The sequence below is a fragment of the Lynx rufus genome, unplaced genomic scaffold, assembly GCF_022079265.1.
Source record: "Lynx rufus isolate CCGP_SWC_20201006 ecotype Redwood Valley unplaced genomic scaffold, mLynRuf1.p SCAF_3, whole genome shotgun sequence".
NCBI classification, from domain to species: Eukaryota; Metazoa; Chordata; class Mammalia; order Carnivora; family Felidae; genus Lynx; species Lynx rufus.
In genome coordinates, this window is record NW_025814845.1 from 144182487 (window position 1) to 144188510 (window position 6024).

The following is a 6024-nucleotide window of genomic DNA, read 5'->3' on the forward strand; positions in this document are numbered from 1 at the left end:
ATTAAAAATTGTACATTTCAGGAAAAGTCTTTTATACCAGTAATTTGGGAAGAGGTAGAGGAAGAGGATGGGTTAGAGAGGAGAGGATGCTATTAAGAGGTCATTTGTGAGGCTCTTTGCGGCAGTGTGTTACGAAGGTTAGTAGCCTGGCTGCCCCCTTTGGTAGTCTGTGATAAAACAAAACTGCAGCTGTGGAAGGTGCAGTGACAGTGGTCCCAGGTGAAGGCTCTTCTCTCTCTTTTTGTCTTTCATTCCCTCCCTCTCACCTTTAGACATTGCTGTCAATTTAATCACAGTGGTGGAAAAAGTACAGAAGCAATGAACAATGCATGATAAACATATGCCTGATAGCAATGTATGCTATTGGGAAGAAACTGGTGAACATGATTATAAACATTTGGAGGGCAAATGTCAGGTGGGAGCTCTTCATTCATGGTCTGGAGAGGTACGGAGAAGCTGTTCACTAATTTTCATTGTTAGAATAATGGAGCCCTCCTCACAGGAATATCCATAGCCTCCTCCAAGACATTGCCAATCATGGGCAGTTAATAAATGATCAATGATCTGATTCTGACAGAAAGAGATTCCTCAGAGAATTGTGGAATGTTTCAACTTTACCTTAGTCCTTTCTCTTGCATTTTGGATTAGAATTCAATGACAGTTGCTTCTGCAAAGAGAGTGATTCAAACACTCCTTGGTTATGTAGATTCATGTTTTATCCTGGAGTATTACCCTAACATTTTCATGGTAGGCTTTGAAGGTCTATTTTCGTAATACACACAATATGTTAAAAAATGTAAGTTCTCAAATGTAAAACCAACTCTAAGCAAAGCCAAATACACTTTGTCATGATTGAACAATTACCAATGATCAGATGTCTGTCACACCATTTTATTCTTCCTGTATTAGTCTGCTAGGATTGCCATTACAAAGTACCATGACTGTGTGACTTAAACAACAGAAATGTATTTCTCACAGTTCTGGAGGCTAGAAACCCAAGATCAAGGTGTTGGCAGGTTTGCTGTCTCCTGAGACCTCTCTCCTTGAAGATGGTTGTCTTCTTTCTGTGAAGACATGGCCTCTTCTGTGCATGCTTCCTGATGTCTCTTTGTGTGTCTAAATTTCTTCTTCTTACAAGAATACCAGTCAGATTGGATTAGGGTCAACCCTAATGGCCTCATTTTACATATATTTTTTAAATTATTTATTTATTTATTTTGAGACACAGACACACACACACACACACACACACACACACACACACACACACACAAAGCAGGGGAAGGGCAGAGAGAGGGAGAGAATCCCAAGCAGGCCCCACACTGTCAGTGCAGAGCCCAATATGGGGATCGAATCCAATGAACTGTGAGATCATGACCTGAGCCTAAATCAAGAGTTGGATGCTTAACCAACCAGGTGCCGCCACTAATGGCTTCTTCATTTTAATTAGTCATCACTTTATAGACCCTGTCTTCAAATGCAGCCCCATTCTGAGGTACTGGAGGTTAGGGATTTGACATTTGAATTTTGAGGGAACACAGTTCAGTCCATAACAATCCTTACCAATCCTAATAAGTAGTTTTGGTCCTGCGAGACAAAGTGTGGGGTTCAGAGAATCTATAGAATACTTCCTCTGGGGCAGTGGGTGGCATCTCACCCATGCTCCTGGAGCTCAGTGATGAAATGAAAGAGTGCTAATGGGAACTTTTAAAGTTCTGCATTTCTTTTCTGTTATTTCCTGAGATTCTACAGAAAGAAGAGGCCCGAGCTCTGATTTTGTTCTGATCTGAGAAATCAAGTTGGTATCCTGCAAGATTTAATTCAAGGAGAAGGATACTACTTCTAGTTGGTGGATGATGAAAGCTTTGCATGACAGGTGACATTCCAGCAGGGCCTTGGAGAATGGACAGCAGTTAGATGTGAAGAAATCAGAGTGTAAGAGGCAAAACAAAGGCCTTGTATTGTGGGAAAATGTGGCATGTGTAAGGATGTTATTTCTTGCAAATCTTGCAAATACGTGAGGCATTTTATGTGAGTTATTATTTTGAATTCCCCTCAGAACATCTGGGAGCTAAGCTAAAGAAGAATTTACAGTCCTTTTCAATGATGAGGAAACAAAAGCTCGGAGATGTTGAATAATAAGTAAGAAAGATAGGATTGAACACACCTGTCTGACTTCAGGGTTCTTCCCACAAGGAGGCACATGTATTAATTTTCTACTGTTGCTGTAACAAATTACCACAAACTTTATTTTAAACAACCATAATTTATGATCCCACAGTTTTTTAGGTCAGAAGTCTGGGTGTGCTCAATGGATTTTCAGCTCTGCGTCTCACAAGACTGAAATCAAGGTGCCTGCTGGTCTGGGTCCCCATCTGTAGCCTCTGGGGGAGAATCTGCTTTCAGCTTCATTCAGGTCATTGGGAGAATTTGACTCCATGTATTTATAAGACTGAGGTCCCTGTTTCCTGGCTGACTGTTGTCAGTTGAAGGTCATTTACAGCTCCTAGGGGCTGCTTGCATTTCCTGTTTGTAATCCTCTTCATTGTCAAAACCAGAAATGGCAGACAGATTGTCATACTTCCTGTCTCTTTCACCTCACAGGAATGATGAGTGCAGAACCCTTGTAGAAGGAGCAAGGGGGCGGGGGCTGAGGAAGGATGGCTGGGAGGGCCATCGAGTTATGGGGGTGTCCTTTTATAGGCCCATGGGTATATGGGCTTTTGTTGAATCACTATTTTTCATATGCATATTTTATAAGTATTAGTTTTTATTTATTAACTACTTAATAAGTTAAAACTAATTGTAAGCAGGTTGGCCCCTTTTTATGGGGGAAATGGACAGTTCATTTCTGGGAGGAAATTTTAGATGTATTTTCTAATTTACACATATCTACTACTCAGATGTGCAATGAAAATACAGTAAAACCTTGAATGGTAATTTGTTCTGCAAGTGTTCTGAAAGACGAGCAACAATTTCTAATAAATTTTAACCTGATAAACGAGCGATGTCTTGCAATATGAGTAGTATGCAACATCAGATGTCATGTGATCATAACTGACCCAACGGTTCTTGAAATTCGCTTTGATATACAAGTGCTTTGGATTACAAGCATGTTTTTGGAATGAATTATGCTCACAAACCAAGGTTTTACTGTACAGTTCTTTAGTCTCTATAATCTAATTTTCATCATCCACTCTCACACTGCTGGGTGGAGATAAGCAGGGAAAGCAGGGGGCACAGTCAGGCCTTTTAATAGGCTCTTCTATGTCTATAGGTTTCAGTGGTCTTTTCCACATGGCTCATTCTCTTGGGCAATGTTCATTTTTTAAATGTCTTATGTATGTATGTATGTATGTAAGTAAGTATGTATGTATGTATTGAGAGCTAGCAAGCGAGAACAAGTAGGGGAGAGGCAGAGAGAGAGGGACAGAAGATCCAAAGCGGACTCTGTGCTGACAGGCTGATAGCAGTGAGCCCAATGTGGGGCTCGAACTCACAAGCCATGAGATCAGGGCTGAGCCGAAGTTGGAATCTCAACTGACCGACCCATGCAGGTGCCTGGAAATGTTTAGTCTTTCAGATGTTTTCCTTCTTCCTTTGATTCTCCTGGAAATCTAGGGTCTGGGTGTGTGACATGGTGGCAAAGGGAAGGGGTTTCTAGCCTAGACCCTCTAGTCCTCTGGAGCCTTGCTGATGTTCACTGGGGGCTACTGGCCTTGCCTGCCCCAGGGCCTGTCTGCCAGTTCCCTGAGGCAAAGGGAGGAACTTCTGATTTCCTCTTGGCTCCATCAGGTCCTGGTGATCCTGCCGATCCCTCCCCTGCTGATTCTGTGAGCACTAGAGGCTGCTCTGAGTCTCAGCTACGTCTCCAATAATGCCTCTGGAGCCTCTTCAGAGGCTTTCCCCTTGCCATGACAGCTTCCAGTTCAGGCCCACTGCTCTCAATTCACTTCCTCTCACCCTGGGGTATGAAAGAATTTTCCCTCATTCCACCCAGAAGCTGAGGGCAGTTCAGGGGAGGTAACTCAGGCGCTGCTCCTCATCAAACCAGGTGGCCCTACCTCTTCCCATTCGGCTGCAGCTCTACGTGTTGCCTGGGACCACCCTGCACTTCTCTGGTTTTAGCTTTCCCCTCTGTTTGTGTGATATTGCTTCCCTTCAGGGATGGGTCTAGAAGGGAGCAGTCATCCCACATTTGTCTGACCCTGGTCTCCCCAGTCCCTGCTTGCTCCTTTAAATATTCTCTCAGGGCAGAAGGAGTGGCCGGCTATTTTCTCTGATCTTGTAGTGACTTCTCCATGCCCTCCTTCATCCCACCTCCTTCCCTGGGCCTGGGAGAGAAACTGCCACAGGGAAAGGGAAAATGCACAAGTTTTAACTTCCTAACACCAATTTTTGAGCATTGAAGGATTTTCAAGCTTATTTGTCCAAGGACACTTCTGCCTTAGTTTCCAGTAAATAAACCCATTTTAAGCTACTAATAAGAAAAGAAGGCCCTTTAGGGAAAGTCAGTCAAATGTAGAAAGTGGGACAACCACTCACTTGTGAAATAGCAACCGCAGCACTTTACACATCTTGGTGATCTTCTTTGATCTTTATGCTTGGCCTGGAAGGGAATAAAATACAAGTGGCTAAGAACTTGAACTTGTAAATGAGGAGCCTTTCCCTTTTGTGCAGTAAGTGGGCAGGTAATTTGATCTTCACTTTACACCAAAAAGCAAAAGAACTCCAGACAATTCACGAGTTAAATGTAAGAAAATTAAAGTGTAGAAAAACTAGAAAAATAGAATTAGATATTTATCAAACATCGGGAGGCGCAAGGACACAGTAAACTTCTAAGTGGTGATAGAAGTCATGAAGAAAAGAATCAGCAGAATTGACTGTATGAAATTAATTTTTAATTAAAATTAATTTAATTTTTACTTAATATTTTATCTATAATTTAAAATTTTCACATACAATTATCATTAATTATATTTTAGTTATATTTTATTATTCAATTAAATATTAATTTAATCTTAATTTAATTTTTCAGTGTTTATTTATTTATTTTGAGAGAGAGAGAGAGAGAGAGAGAGAGAGAGAGAGAATGATCAGGGGAGGGGCAGAGAGAGAGGGAGAGAGAAGATGTGAAGTAGGATCTGTGCTGACAGCAGAGAACCTGATGTAGGCTTGATCTCACCAACTGGGATCATGATCTGAACTGAAGTCAGATGCTTAATGACAGAGCCACCCAGGTGCCCCTCTTAGTTTAATTTTTAAATTAAATTTGCTTTATCCTAACTGGCTGTTCATGAAAGTGGTCACAGGCAAACTGGATTTTAAGCGAATTGGTTTGGGAGAAACTGGTCAGCTCCACCTCAGGGGGCATGGTGGTGGGAACAGAGAGAGAAAGATGTGAATAATGTTGCTGGAGGCAAAGATAGGATTGGTGACCAAGTAGTTACAGAAGACAGGTAGGAGGGAGGAGTCAAGAATGAATCTGAGGTTTTGGACCCAGGTAGCTGGGAAGGTAGTGGAACTAATTAACCCAATTTGGGAACCAAGGGAGAGGACCAGTTTCGCTACTCCAAGTTGAAATTGCTACTAGTCATTGGTTCTCAAACTTTGATTTGTATTAGAATCACTATAGGATTTGTTAAAACACATTGCTGAGTCCATCCATCCTTAGAGTTTCTGGTTCAGTAGGTATGAGTTAGGGCTTTAGTATTTGCATTTCTAACAAGTTCCCAGGTGATGCTATGCTGCTGACCAGGGGCCATCACTTTGAGAATCACCATCTAGTTTTTGGGGCGGAGATGGTGGGAGGTATCCAGTAAAGAGGGCCTGGAGAGAGATCACAACCAGACAGAAGGATAATAATTGCTCCCATTTACTGTAAAGCTTCCCATTGGTATGTCAATAATGGATAAGTATTCATCATCCCCCGGGGGAAGGGCTACAGGGTGGGTAGGGGCTGGGGGTGGGGATGGAGAGGCCAGAACCCTTGGGCCAATTGTCTTTGACCTGAACAGCCATCTC